The sequence below is a fragment of the Daucus carota genome, chromosome 3 (assembly GCF_001625215.2).
Source record: "Daucus carota subsp. sativus chromosome 3, DH1 v3.0, whole genome shotgun sequence".
Lineage (NCBI taxonomy): Eukaryota > Viridiplantae > Streptophyta > Magnoliopsida > Apiales > Apiaceae > Daucus > Daucus carota.
The window spans coordinates 23,868,701-23,883,629 of NC_030383.2; the positions used below are offsets into that span (position 1 = coordinate 23,868,701).

Here is a 14,929-nt window from a genome sequence, read left to right on the forward strand (position 1 = left end):
AAGTTGATTCCAATTTCAAACAACCGAAAATGAAGATACAAGTTGTTTTCAACTTGAAACGAGTGTGGAATGAAGCTACAAGTTGTTTACAACTTCAATCTAGTCAATAATGAAGCTACAAGCTGTTTCCGGGCTCAAACGAGTCAAGAATGAAACTACAAGTTGATTCCAATTTCAAACAACCGAAAATAAAGGTACAAGTTGTTTTTAACTTCAAACGAGACTGGAATGAAGCTACAAGTTGTTTTCAATTTTAAACGAGTCAAGAATGAAACTACAAGTTGATTCCAATTTCAAACAACCGAAAATGAAGCTACAAGTTGATTTCAACTTCAAACGAGTCTGGAATTAAGCTACAAGTTGTTTCCAACTGCAATCTGGTCAATAATGAAGCTAGAAGTTGTTTCTGGACTCAAACGAGTGAAGAATAAAACTACAAGTTGATTCCAATTCCAAACAACCGAAAATGAAGTTACAAGTTGTTTTCAACTTCAAACGAGCCTGGAATGAAGCTACAAGTTGTATCCAACTTCAAATTAGTCAATAATGAAGCTACAAGTTGTTTCCGGGCTCAAACGAGTCAAGAATGAAACTACAAGTTGATTCCAATTTCAAACAACCGAAAATGACGCTACAAGTTGTTTTCAACTTCAAACGACTGTGGAATGACGCTACAAGTTGTTTTCAACTTTAAACGAGTCAAGAATGAAACTACAAGTTGATTCCAATTTCAAACAACCGAAAATGAAGCTACAAGCTGTTTTCAACTTCAAACGAGTCTGGAACGAAGCTATAGGTTATTTCCAACTTCAATCTAGTCAATAATAAAGCTACAAGTTGTTTTCAGCTTCAAAAGAGTCTGGAATGAATCTACAAGTTGTTTACAACTTCAATCGAGTCAATAATGAAGATACAAGTTGTTTCCAGACTCAAACGAGTCAAGAATGAAACTACAAGCTGATTCCAATTTCAAACAACCAAAAATGAAGCTACAAGTTGTTTTCAACTTCAAATGAGTCTGGAACGAAGCTACAAGTTATTTCCAACTTCAATCTAGTCAATAATGAAGCTACAAGTGGTTTCCGGGCTCATACGAGTCAAGAATGAAACTACAAGTTGATTCCAATTTCAAACAACTGAAAATGAAGCTACAAGTTGTTTTCAACTTTAAACGAATCTGGAACGAAGCTACAAGTTATTTCCAACTTAAATCTAGTAAATAATAAAGCTACAAGTTGTTTTCAGCTTCAAACGAGTCTGGAATGAATCTACAAGTTGTTTACAACTTCAATCGAGTCAATAATGAAGGTACAAGTTGTTTCCGGGCTCAAACGAGTCAAGAATGAAACTACAAGCTGATTCCAATTTCAAACAACCAAAAATGAAGCTACAAGTTGTTTTCCACTTCAAATGAGTCTGGAATGAAGCTTCAAGTTGTTTCCAACTTCAATCTAGTCAATAATAAAGCTACAAGTTGTTTCCGGGCTGAAACGAGCCAAGAATGAAACTACAAGTTGATTCCAATTTCAAACAACCGAAAATGAAGCTACAAGTTGTTTTCAACTTCATACGAGACTGGAATGAAGTTTCAAGTTGTTTCCAACTTCAATCTAGCCAATAATGAAGCTACAAGTTGATTCCGAGCTCAAACGAGTCAAGAATGAACCTACAAGTTGATTCCAATTTCAAACAACCGAAAATGAAGATACAAGTTGTTTTCAACTTGAAACGAGTGTGGAATGAAGCTACAAGTTGTTTACAACTTCAATCTAGTCAATAATGAAGCTACAAGCTGTTTCCGGGCTCAAACGAGTCAAGAATGAAACTACAAGTTGATTCCAATTTCAAACAACCGAAAATAAAGGTACAAGTTGTTTTTAACTTCAAACGAGACTGGAATGAAGCTACAAGTTGTTTTCAATTTTAAACGAGTCAAGAATGAAACTACAAGTTGATTCCAATTTCAAACAACCGAAAATGAAGCTACAAGTTGATTTCAACTTCAAACGAGTCTGGAATTAAGCTACAAGTTGTTTCCAACTGCAATCTAGTCAATAATGAAGCTAGAAGTTGTTTCTAGACTCAAACGAGTGAAGAATAAAACTACAAGTTGATTCCAATTCCAAACAACCGAAAATGAAGTTACAAGTTGTTTTCAACTTCAAACGAGCCTGGAATGAAGCTACAAGTTGTATCCAACTTCAAATTAGTCAATAATGAAGCTACAAGTTGTTTCCGGGCTCAAACGAGTCAAGAATGAAACTACAAGTTGATTCCAATTTCAAACAACCGAAAAAGAAGCTACAAGTTGTTTTCAACTTCAAACGACTGTGGAATGACGCTACAAGTTGTTTTCAACTTTAAACGAGTCAAGAATGAAACTACAAGTTGATTCCAATTTCAAACAACCGAAAATGAAGCTACAAGTTGTTTTCAACTTCAAACGAGTCTGGAACGAAGCTATAGGTTATTTCCAACTTCAATCTAGTCAATAATAAAGCTACAAGTTGTTTTCAGCTTCAAAAGAGTCTGGAATGAATCTACAAGTTGTTTACAACTTCAATCGAGTCAATAATGAAGATACAAGTTGTTTCCAGACTCAAACGAGTCAAGAATGAAACTACAAGCTGATTCCAATTTCAAACAACCAAAAATGAAGCTACAAGTTGTTTTCAACTTCAAATGAGTCTGGAACGAAGCTACAAGTTATTTCCAACTTCAATCTAGTCAATAATGAAGCTACAAGTGGTTTTCGGGCTCAAACGAGTCAAGAATGAAACTACAAGTTGATTCCAATTTCAAACAACCGAAAATGAAGCTACAAGTTGTTTTCAACTTTAAACGAATCTGGAATGAAGCTACAAGTTATTTCCAACTTCAATCTAGTCAATAATGAAGCTAGAAGTTGTTTCCGGGCTCAAACGAGTCAAGAATGAAACTACATGTTGATTCGAATTTCAAACAACGGAAAATGAAGGTACAAGTTGTTTCCAACTTCAAACGAGTCTGGAACGAAGCTACAAGTTATTTCCAACTTAAATCTAGTAAATAATAAAGCTACAAGTTGTTTTCAGCTTCAAACGAGTCTGGAATGAATCTACAAGTTGTTTACAACTTCAATCGAGTCAATAATGAAGGTACAAGTTGTTTCCGGGCTCAAACGAGTCAAGAATGAAACTACAAGCTGATTCCAATTTCAAACAACCAAAAATGAAGCTACAAGTTTTTTTCAACTTCAAACGAGTCTGGAACGAAGCTAAAAGTTATTTCCAACTTCAATCTAGTCAATAATGAAGCTACAAGTGGTTTCTGGGCTCAAACGAGTCAAGAATGAAACTACAAGTTGATTCCAATTTCAAATAACCGAAAAATGAAGCTACAAGTTGTTTTCGACTTCAAATGAATCTGGAATATAGCTACAAGTTGTTTCCAACTTCAATCTAGTCAATAATGAAGCTAGAAGTTGTTTCCGGCCTCAAACGAGTCAAGAATAAAACTACAAGTTGATTCCTATTTCAAACAACCTAAAATAAAGGTACAAGTTGGTTTTAACTTCAAACGAGTCTGGAATGAAGCTACAAGTTGTTTTCAACTTTAAGCGAGTCTGGAATGAAGCTACAAGTTGTTTCGAACTTCAATCGAGTAAATAATGAAGCTACAAGTTGTTTACGGGCTCAAACGAGTCAAGAATGAAACTACAAGTTGATTCCAATTTCAAACAACCGAAAATGAAGATACAAGTTGTTTTTAACTTCAAACGAGTGTGGAATGAAGCTACAAGTTGTTTACAACTTCAATCTAGTCAATAATGAAGCTACAAGCTGTTTCTGGGCTCAAACGAGTCAAGAATGAAACTACAAGTTGATTCCAATTTAAAACAACCGAAAATAAAGGTACAAGTTGTTTTTAACTTCAAACGAGACTGGAATGAAGGTACAAGTTATTTTCAACTTTAAACGAGTCAAGAATGAAACTACAAGTTGATTCCAATTTCAAACAACCGAAAATGAAGCTACAAGTTGTTTTCATCTTCAAACGAGTGTGGAATGAAGCTACAAGTTGTTTACAACTTCAATCTAGTCAATAATGAAGCTACAAGCTGTTTCTGGGATCAAACGAGTCAAGAATGAAACTACAAGTTGATTCCAATTTCAAACAACCGAAAATAAAGGTACAAGTTGTTTTTAACTTCAAACGAGACTGGAATGAAGCTACAAGTTGTTTTCAACTTTAAACGAGTCAAGAATGAAACTACAAGCTGATTCCAATTTCAAACAACCGAAAATGAAGCTACAAGTTGTTTTCAACTTCAAACGAGTGTGGAATGAAGCTACAAGTTGTTTACAACTTCAATCTAGTCAGTAATGAAGCTAGAAGTTGTTTCTGCGCTCAAGCGAGTCAACAATGAAACTACAACTTGATTCCAATTCCAAACAACCGAAAATGAAGTTACAAGTTGTTTTCAACTTCAAACACTACACCATAAAAGGCCTTTCGCAACGCTGTCCTAGTAAATGTTGCTAGATTATGTTACCTTAGCTATACTATATATACCCTATCCCAACATTATGTTTTATATGTTAGCTTAGCCACAAATGTGATGTTGCCTTAGTTAGAACTTGTGTGAGGTTGCAACATTCATGCAAATATGTTAGCTTAGACTAGTATGCTAATTTTTTACATATAATTTAAGGTAGATATAATTATTTTTTATTTAAAATAAAAAATACAAATTGTGTGATTATAAACTAAATGTCATTAAATTATATAAAAATATCTTTAAAACTAGTTAATATTGAAAATTATTACATAATTTATCACAAAAATAAAGTCGACCTATAAAATGAATAATTATATTTTGTATTAATGCATGAATTTTAATTTTTACCACAAAAAAACTAGATTTTAAATATTCATATCATTAATGATCTTGAAATTAATTTACTATGATTAAAATAATAAATTTAAATCTAATTATTTCCAATAAGAATAATAACATTGAAATTAACTAAATTTATGGAAACATATATTTTAAACATATATTTTAAATATAAATTTAAAATATTAACATGAAATTTTAAATTTTCATATAGAAATGATTTTTATTTCAATAAATAGTGCCGAAGTTTAAATAATCGTATCATATGATCATGATTTTTTTTTAATTCAAATTATTTAGTAAAGAAATATTTTGTTATATTATAAATAATTTTTTTATTTTTAAAAATATATATATTATTAAAATAAAAATGAAAAATAGTGCTTGATATATTTTGAAGAAGCGGCAATACTAGCCGCTTAATTTTTTGGGCACTTTGACTCAAAACTTGATTCACACCCCCTTTCTCAGTCTCTCTGTCTCTCTTTGGTTCCAGTCGCTCTGCATTATCTCTCTCTCGCTTTTTTCTCGTTCTCTGTCAAACTAATTAGTCTAGGATTTCAGTCTATTTTACTGATCGAAATGGGATCGGAGCTTCGGCACTCGATTTAGCTTTCTCTTAAACTAGTTTTATCTCTCGATTTGAGAGTTAATCTGGGTACTTCTTGATCTTCCCCTCTCTCATTTTCTGACTTAATGATGTGCGAGGATGTTTTATATGTGTATTTGTGTGTATATTTTCAGGAGCCTATGTTGAATCGAACTCCTAAAATGCTTGGAGCTCTGTGTAATTCTTTTATGAAAGCTTTTGGTCTTTAAATTAGGGCTTTATTTGGGGTTCTTTATTTTGAGGCGAATTACTTAGATTTCTTCCCTTAAACTCCATCTAATCGATCTCTATATTTGATTTCAGGGCTTCATTGGCTTGGGATTTGAATTCCAAGGCTTTGAATTTAGGTATATTCTAAGTTTTGCTTTTTTAAAGCATCTTTAGTTTAGTTTGCTTTGATTTGGGTTGTTTTACATGTAGTAATTTTAATGGGTTTCAGTATATTTCAATTTTGAGTGGATGGATGTAGTATTTTTAGTTTTAGAGCCTTTGATTTTCAATTTTTTGTGGATACATGTTTCAGAGTTTTGGATATATTTGATTTTATGTGGACAGAAAACATGTGGTTTTTTTGATGCCCAACTCGAGGTGATGCTTATAGAGGTTGGAAGGCCCCAAATGTCGAGCTTGGAGGACAATTTATAGATAAGGCTTGGGAGAATTTACAGTATATATTGATGCCCTAATACATCCTTGCTATCTGTGTTTTACTTTTATTTTACTATTTCAAACTAATTTTTTGATTTCAAAGTATGTATTTTTAATTGTGCTGTTATGCTCTGTTTTTAAATGTGTTGTTATGCTCTATTTTTAAGTAATTGGTTAAATATTTTCACAAGAAAAAATATGTATTGATTTTTAATTGTGTTGTTATGCTCTGTTTTTAAATGTATTAATGAGTATATTCTTCTTTCTTGTCCATTTAGGTATCTTGGTTTGTAGTTGACGTTTTAGTTCCATTTTGTGAAGAAATGATGTCATTATATCGAGTCAATGTCAGATCAACTGTAAACAACAATCAGTTTTTTATATAATTATTATTTTTTCTGAAGGTTTCCAATTATTTCAGTTCCTTCAAATAATATGATGGTTGAATGTGAAGAGTAGTTTAATAGTTCGATTTGCAAGGTGAAAGGTGTGCACTCTGTTGTAGTGTATAAATTTTTGTTAGCTATTTGGGTTCCTTAAAAGTTTTTAGTAGCTCAGATGCTAGTTGATTCTGTTTCCAGATAACTCACAACCAACAATATATTACTTCAAGTTTCCACCATGATCATCAAACAAGTTCGACAAGAGTGTAGTGTATTAAATAGGTAGTTCATTTGTTGCAGATTATTCATGTTGACCTCACTCAAGAGAACCTAAGGTTGGGAAACTATTAGACTTGATATATTCTGTTGACATGTTCCAGTTTGTTCATTATGCTTTAGTGTAGAGAGCATGACAAATTAGTGAATCTATGGAACAAATGACTATGTTTGTACATTCTGTAGATGTGTATATGATTGCAATTTCATAGATTAATGACACTGAAGATATTCTTGCCGAAAAAGAGAATATCATATTGAATCTTCATTCCAGGTCTACCTTATCTAGCAAATTATATCCTACCATAGTGCTATTGTATTAAGATTCCATTATGATTCTTTTCAGGGCGATGTCTTGATCATATCAAACGTTGGTGAGTCCCGTGCAGTTTTGCAGTCACCTCTAGTAATGGTAACTTGGAGCTAGTTCAACTTACTATTGACTGTAAACACAACCTACCTCTACCTACCTCTAGTGATGGTTAGAAAGTATTTTAGCAACTACTGGAGAGATATCGCGCGGGAAGTCCAGGATTAGCATTATCCAGAGCTTTTGGTGACAATTTCATTAAGGAATTCATATTGGTTTATTAATAGTTGCTCAATTCTGGATATGTCAGATTAGCTGTAGATTTGATGTTGGTTTAAATTATATTTGATGTTGGTTTTTGTATGCTTCCAATGGTTTGTTTAAATGGTTTGGGAAGTATTGTATATTAACAGTAGAAATGAATTTTTTTTTGGATAAAATGTTGCAAAACCTGTATTCAAAAAATTGTTGCAGTATAGGAAGAAATATTGCTAATTTAGCTGGCCTACATTGCCACCTAGTAGCCTGGTGGGTCTCACAGTGGGACCCACTATTTTTAAAAAATAAAACTACTCTAAGGTAACATTTTTTTTTGTTGTAGTAGAAAAATAAAATGTTGGCTTAAACACTCTTTGCTAACATATATTTGTTGTTGCTTTAGGCAAACGAAATGTTGCCTTAGACCCCCTAGGGCAACGGCGAAAATCCTATCACAAAATAAATGTTGCCTTAGCCTTTTTATGAGCCTTTAGTAACATATTGACCCCCTTCTGCAACAAAAATTTAATGTTAGAGAAGGCATTTTATGGTGTAGTGAAACGAGCCTGGAATGAAGCTACAAGTTGTATCCAACTTCAAATTAGTCAATAATGAAGCTACAAGTTGTTTCCGGGCTCAAACGAGTCAAGAATGAAACTACAAGTTGATTCCAATTTCAAACAACCGAAAATGACGCTACAAGTTGTTTTCAACTTCAAACGACTGTGGAATGACGCTACAAGTTGTTTTCAACTTTAAACGAGTCAAGAATGAAACTACAAGTTGATTCCAATTTCAAACAACCGAAAATGAAGCTACAAGCTGTTTTCAACTTCAAACGAGTCTGGAACGAAGCTATAGGTTATTTCCAACTTCAATCTAGTCAATAATAAAGCTACAAGTTGTTTTCAGCTTCAAAAGAGTCTGGAATGAATCTACAAGTTGTTTACAACTTCAATCGAGTCAATAATGAAGATACAAGTTGTTTCCAGACTCAAACGAGTCAAGAATGAAACTACAAGCTGATTCCAATTTCAAACAACCAAAAATGAAGCTACAAGTTGTTTTCAACTTCAAATGAGTCTGGAACGAAGCTACAAGTTATTTCCAACTTCAATCTAGTCAATAATGAAGCTACAAGTGGTTTCCGGGCTCAAACGAGTCAAGAATGAAACTACAAGTTGATTCCAATTTCAAACAACTGAAAATGAAGCTACAAGTTGTTTTCAACTTTAAACGAATCTGGAACGAAGCTACAAGTTATTTCCAACTTAAATCTAGTAAATAATAAAGCTACAAGTTGTTTTCAGCTTCAAACGAGTCTGGAATGAATCTACAAGTTGTTTACAACTTCAATCGAGTCAATAATGAAGGTACAAGTTGTTTCCGGGCTCAAACGAGTCAAGAATGAAACTACAAGCTGATTCCAATTTCAAACAACCAAAAATGAAGCTACAAGTTGTTTTCCACTTCAAATGAGTCTGGAATGAAGCTTCAAGTTGTTTCCAACTTCAATCTAGTCAATAATAAAGCTACAAGTTGTTTCCGGGCTGAAACGAGCCAAGAATGAAACTACAAGTTGATTCCAATTTCAAACAACCGAAAATGAAGCTACAAGTTGTTTTCAACTTCATACGAGACTGGAATGAAGTTTCAAGTTGTTTCCAACTTCAATCTAGCCAATAATGAAGCTACAAGTTGATTCCGAGCTCAAACGAGTCAAGAATGAACCTACAAGTTGATTCCAATTTCAAACAACCGAAAATGAAGATACAAGTTGTTTTCAACTTGAAACGAGTGTGGAATGAAGCTACAAGTTGTTTACAACTTCAATCTAGTCAATAATGAAGCTACAAGCTGTTTCCGGGCTCAAACGAGTCAAGAATGAAACTACAAGTTGATTCCAATTTCAAACAACCGAAAATAAAGGTACAAGTTGTTTTTAACTTCAAACGAGACTGGAATGAAGCTACAAGTTGTTTTCAATTTTAAACGAGTCAAGAATGAAACTACAAGTTGATTCCAATTTCAAACAACCGAAAATGAAGCTACAAGTTGATTTCAACTTCAAACGAGTCTGGAATTAAGCTACAAGTTGTTTCCAACTGCAATCTAGTCAATAATGAAGCTAGAAGTTGTTTCTGGACTCAAACGAGTGAAGAATAAAACTACAAGTTGATTCCAATTCCAAACAACCGAAAATGAAGTTACAAGTTGTTTTCAACTTCAAACGAGCCTGGAATGAAGCTACAAGTTGTATCCAACTTCAAATTAGTCAATAATGAAGCTACAAGTTGTTTCCGGGCTCAAACGAGTCAAGAATGAAACTACAAGTTGATTCCAATTTCAAACAACCGAAAAAGAAGCTACAAGTTGTTTTCAACTTCAAACGACTGTGGAATGACGCTACAAGTTGTTTTCAACTTTAAACGAGTCAAGAATGAAACTACAAGTTGATTCCAATTTCAAACAACCGAAAATGAAGCTACAAGTTGTTTTCAACTTCAAACGAGTCTGGAACGAAGCTATAGGTTATTTCCAACTTCAATCTAGTCAATAATAAAGCTACAAGTTGTTTTCAGCTTCAAAAGAGTCTGGAATGAATCTACAAGTTGTTTACAACTTCAATCGAGTCAATAATGAAGATACAAGTTGTTTCCAGACTCAAACGAGTCAAGAATGAAACTACAAGCTGATTCCAATTTCAAACAACCAAAAATGAAGCTACAAGTTGTTTTCAACTTCAAATGAGTCTGGAACGAAGCTACAAGTTATTTCCAACTTCAATCTAGTCAATAATGAAGCTACAAGTGGTTTCCGGGCTCAAACGAGTCAAGAATGAAACTACAAGTTGATTCCAATTTCAAACAACCGAAAATGAAGCTACAAGTTGTTTTCAACTTTAAACGAATCTGGAATGAAGCTACAAGTTATTTCCAACTTCAATCTAGTCAATAATGAAGCTAGAAGTTGTTTCCGGGCTCAAACGAGTCAAGAATGAAACTACATGTTGATTCGAATTTCAAACAACGGAAAATGAAGGTACAAGTTGTTTCCAACTTCAAACGAGTCTGGAACGAAGCTACAAGTTATTTCCAACTTAAATCTAGTAAATAATAAAGCTACAAGTTGTTTTCAGCTTCAAACGAGTCTGGAATGAATCTACAAGTTGTTTACAACTTCAATCGAGTCAATAATGAAGGTACAAGTTGTTTCCGGGCTCAAACGAGTCAAGAATGAAACTACAAGCTGATTCCAATTTCAAACAACCAAAAATGAAGCTACAAGTTTTTTTCAACTTCAAACGAGTCTGGAACGAAGCTAAAAGTTATTTCCAACTTCAATCTAGTCAATAATGAAGCTACAAGTGGTTTCTGGGCTCAAACGAGTCAAGAATGAAACTACAAGTTGATTCCAATTTCAAATAACCGAAAAATGAAGCTACAAGTTGTTTTCGACTTCAAATGAATCTGGAATATAGCTACAAGTTGTTTCCAACTTCAATCTAGTCAATAATGAAGCTAGAAGTTGTTTCCGGCCTCAAACGAGTCAAGAATAAAACTACAAGTTGATTCCTATTTCAAACAACCTAAAATAAAGGTACAAGTTGGTTTTAACTTCAAACGAGTCTGGAATGAAGCTACAAGTTGTTTTCAACTTTAAGCGAGTCTGGAATAAAGCTACAAGTTGTTTCGAACTTCAATCGAGTAAATAATGAAGCTACAAGTTGTTTACGGGCTCAAACGAGTCAAGAATGAAACTACAAGTTGATTCCAATTTCAAACAACCGAAAATGAAGATACAAGTTGTTTTTAACTTCAAACGAGTGTGGAATGAAGCTACAAGTTGTTTACAACTTCAATCTAGTCAATAATGAAGCTACAAGCTGTTTCTGGGCTCAAACGAGTCAAGAATGAAACTACAAGTTGATTCCAATTTAAAACAACCGAAAATAAAGGTACAAGTTGTTTTTAACTTCAAACGAGACTGGAATGAAGGTACAAGTTATTTTCAACTTTAAACGAGTCAAGAATGAAACTACAAGTTGATTCCAATTTCAAACAACCGAAAATGAAGCTACAAGTTGTTTTCATCTTCAAACGAGTGTGGAATGAAGCTACAAGTTGTTTACAACTTCAATCTAGTCAATAATGAAGCTACAAGCTGTTTCTGGGCTCAAACGAGTCAAGAATGAAACTACAAGTTGATTCCAATTTCAAACAACCGAAAATAAAGGTACAAGTTGTTTTTAACTTCAAACGAGACTGGAATGAAGCTACAAGTTGTTTTCAACTTTAAACGAGTCAAGAATGAAACTACAAGCTGATTCCAATTTCAAACAACCGAAAATGAAGCTACAAGTTGTTTTCAACTTCAAACGAGTGTGGAATGAAGCTACAAGTTGTTTACAACTTCAATCTAGTCAGTAATGAAGCTAGAAGTTGTTTCTGCGCTCAAGCGAGTCAACAATGAAACTACAACTTGATTCCAATTTTGAACAACTGAATATGAAGCTACAAGTTGTTTTCAACTTCAAACGAGCCTGGAATGAAGCTACAAGTTGTATCCAACTTCAAATTAGTCAATACTGAAGCTACAAGTTGTTTCCGGGCTCAAACGAGTCAAGAATGAAACTACAAGTTGATTCCAATTTCAAACAACCGAAAATGAAGCTACAAGTTGTTTTCAACTTCAAACGATTGTGGAATGAAGCTACAAGTTGTTTTCAGCTTCAAACGACTCTGGAATGAATATACAAGTTGTTTACAACTTCAATCGAGTCAATAATGAAGCTACAAGTTGTTTCCGGGCTCAAACGAGTCAAGAATGAAACTACAAGCTGATTCCAATTTCAAACAACCAAAAATGAAGCTACAAGTTGTTTTCCACTTCAAATGAGTCTGGAATGAAGCTTCAAGTTGTTTCCAACTTCAATCTAGTCAATAATAAAGCTACAAGTTGTTTCCGGGCTGAAACGAGTCAAGAATGAAACTACAAGTTGATTCCAATTTCAAACAACCGAAAATGAAGCTACAAGTTGTTTTCAACTTCAAACGAGTCTGGAATGAAGTTTTAAGTTGTTTCCAACTTCAATCTTGTCAATAATGAAGCTACAAGTTGATTCCGAGCTCAAACGAGTCAAGAATGAAACTACAAGTTGATTCCAATTTCAAACAACCGAAAATGAAGATACAAGTTGTTTTTAACTTCAAACGAGTGTGGAATGAAGCTACAAGTTGTTTACAACTTCAATCTAGTCAATAATGAAGCTACAAGCTGTTTCTGGGCTCAAACGAGTCAAGAATGAAACTACAAGTTGATTCCAATTTAAAACAACCGAAAATAAAGGTACAAGTTGTTTTTAACTTCAAACGAGACTGGAATGAAGGTACAAGTTATTTTCAACTTTAAACGAGTCAAGAATGAAACTACAAGTTGATTCCAATTTCAAACAACCGAAAATGAAGCTACAAGTTGTTTTCAACTTCAAACGAGTGTGGAATGAAGCTACAAGTTGTTTACAACTTCAATCTAGTCAATAATGAAGCTACAAGCTGTTTCTGGGCTCAAACGAGTCAAGAATGAAACTACAAGTTGATTCCAATTTCAAACAACCGAAAATAAAGGTACAAGTTGTTTTTAACTTCAAACGAGACTGGAATGAAGCTACAAGTTGTTTTCAACTTTAAACGAGTCAAGAATGAAACTACAAGCTGATTCCAATTTCAAAGAACCGAAAATGAAGCTACAAGTTGTTTTCAACTTCAAACGAGTGTGGAATGAAGCTACAAGTTGTTTACAACTTCAATCTAGTCAGTAATGAAGCTAGAAGTTGTTTCTGCGCTCAAGCGAGTCAACAATGAAACTACAACTTGATTCCAATTTTGAACAACTGAATATGAAGCTACAAGTTGTTTTCAACTTCAAACGAGCCTGGAATGAAGCTACAAGTTGTATCCAACTTCAAATTAGTCAATAATGAAGCTACAAGTTGTTTCCGGGCTCAAACGAGTCAAGAATGAAACTACAAGTTGATTCCAATTTCAAACAACCGAAAATGAAGCTACAAGTTGTTTTCAACTTCAAACGATTGTGGAATGAAGCTACAAGTTGTTTTCAGCTTCAAACGACTCTGGAATGAATATACAAGTTGTTTACAACTTCAATCGAGTCAATAATGAAGCTACAAGTTGTTTCCGGGCTCAAACGAGTCAAGAATGAAACTACAAGCTGATTCCAATTTCAAACAACCAAAAATGAAGCTACAAGTTGTTTTCCACTTCAAATGAGTCTGGAATGAAGCTTCAAGTTGTTTCCAACTTCAATCTAGTCAATAATAAAGCTACAAGTTGTTTCCGGGCTGAAACGAGTCAAGAATGAAACTACAAGTTGATTCCAATTTCAAACAACCGAAAATGAAGCTACAAGTTGTTTTCAACTTCAAACGAGTCTGGAATGAAGTTTTAAGTTGTTTCCAACTTCAATCTTGTCAATAATGAAGCTACAAGTTGATTCCGAGCTCAAACGAGTCAAGAATGAAACTACAAGTTGATTCCAATTTCAAACAACCGAAAATGAAGATACAAGTTGTTTTTAACTTCAAACGAGTGTGGAATGAAGCTACAAGTTGTTTACAACTTCAATCCAGTCAATAATGAAGCTACAAGCTGTTTCTGGGCTCAAACGAGTCAAGAATGAAACTACAAGTTGATTCCAATTTAAAACAACCGAAAATAAAGGTACAAGTTGTTTTTAACTTCAAACGAGACTGGAATGAAGGTACAAGTTATTTTCAACTTTAAACGAGTCAAGAATGAAACTACAAGTTGATTCCAATTTCAAACAACCGAAATTGAAGCTACAAGTTGTTTTCAACTTCAAACGAGTGTGGAATGAAGCTACAAGTTGTTTACAACTTCAATCTAGTCAATAATGAAGCTACAAGCTGTTTCTGGGCTCAAACGAGTCAAGAATGAAACTACAAGTTGATTCCAATTTCAAACAACCGAAAATAAAGGTACAAGTTGTTTTTAACTTCAAACGAGACTGGAATGAAGCTACAAGTTGTTTTCAACTTTAAACGAGTCAAGAATGAAACTACAAGCTGATGTCAATTTCAAAGAACCGAAAATGAAGCTACAAGTTGTTTTCAACTTCAAACGAGTGTGGAAAGAAGCTACAAGTTGTTTACAACTTCAATCTAGTCAGTAATGAAGCTAGAAGTTGTTTCCGGGCTCAAACGAGTCAAGAATGAAACTACATGTTGATTCGAATTTCAAACAACGGAAAATGAAGGTACAAGTTGTTTCCAACTTCAAACGAGTCTGGAACGAAGCTACAAGTTATTTCCAACTTAAATCTAGTAAATAATAAAGCTACAAGTTGTTTTCAGCTTCAAACGAGTCTGGAATGAATCTACAAGTTGTTTACAACTTCAATCGAGTCAATAATGAAGGTACAAGTTGTTTCCGGGCTCAAACGAGTCAAGAATGAAACTACAAGCTGATTCCAATTTCAAACAACCAAAAATGAAGCTACAAGTTGTTTTCCACTTCAAATGAGTC

At 33.7% G+C, this 14,929-nt stretch overlaps 1 long non-coding RNA gene across 1 annotated transcript; it reads left to right on the forward strand.

Moving 5' to 3' along the window:
- Positions 1–5,299: 5,299 nt before the first annotated feature.
- Positions 5,300–7,583, forward strand: LOC135151654 (uncharacterized). The gene is made up of 4 exons (XR_010290474.1): positions 5,300–5,537; positions 5,624–5,666; positions 5,793–5,836; positions 7,143–7,583. It is a non-coding gene; the product is annotated as an uncharacterized LOC135151654 (long non-coding RNA).
- The last annotated feature ends 7,346 nt before the right edge of the window (positions 7,584–14,929 follow it).